Here is a 576-nt window from a genome sequence, read left to right as displayed (position 1 = left end):
CCCGGGCTCACATACCTCCACTGCCTCCACTCCACAACTTCCAAAACCTCTTTATACCTTTTTACTTTGATATTTCCTTTTTTAACCGACCATGTGGCGCCACCTAGTTCACCAGCTTAAACCCCTCTCTCATATCGATATTTCCCATATTTCGACCAATTATAATAATATCTGAAATTCATCAATCGCTCGGTATCGATATAAAAAATATCGATTTTTTTTACGTGGAAAAAATCTTCTTTAGCAAGGTTTTTTCATGGCTTTCGTCGGAGAACGGGTCTTTTACTCGCGACATATCGATATTTGCGATATTTGAAAATCGATATGGGAAGTATCGATTTTTTTTCAAGAAAAATATTGTTCTTCGGAAACGATTGATTGGTTTTTCTGTCAGAAAATATTCTCTCGTCGCGTTACATCGATAGTTAATATATTGAATATGTCTAGTATCGATATTCAGAATATTTATGTTCTTCGCTACTGACAATTTAAATATTTGAAAATCGATATGGGAACTCTCGATTTTTTTTAAACAAAAATATTGTTCTTCGGAAACGATTGATTGGTTTTTTTATC

The sequence above is a fragment of the Fopius arisanus genome, unplaced genomic scaffold (assembly GCF_000806365.1).
Source record: "Fopius arisanus strain USDA-PBARC FA_bdor unplaced genomic scaffold, ASM80636v1 scaffold00018, whole genome shotgun sequence".
NCBI lineage: Eukaryota > Metazoa > Arthropoda > Insecta > Hymenoptera > Braconidae > Fopius > Fopius arisanus.
Note: the sequence above shows the minus strand (reverse complement) of the source record.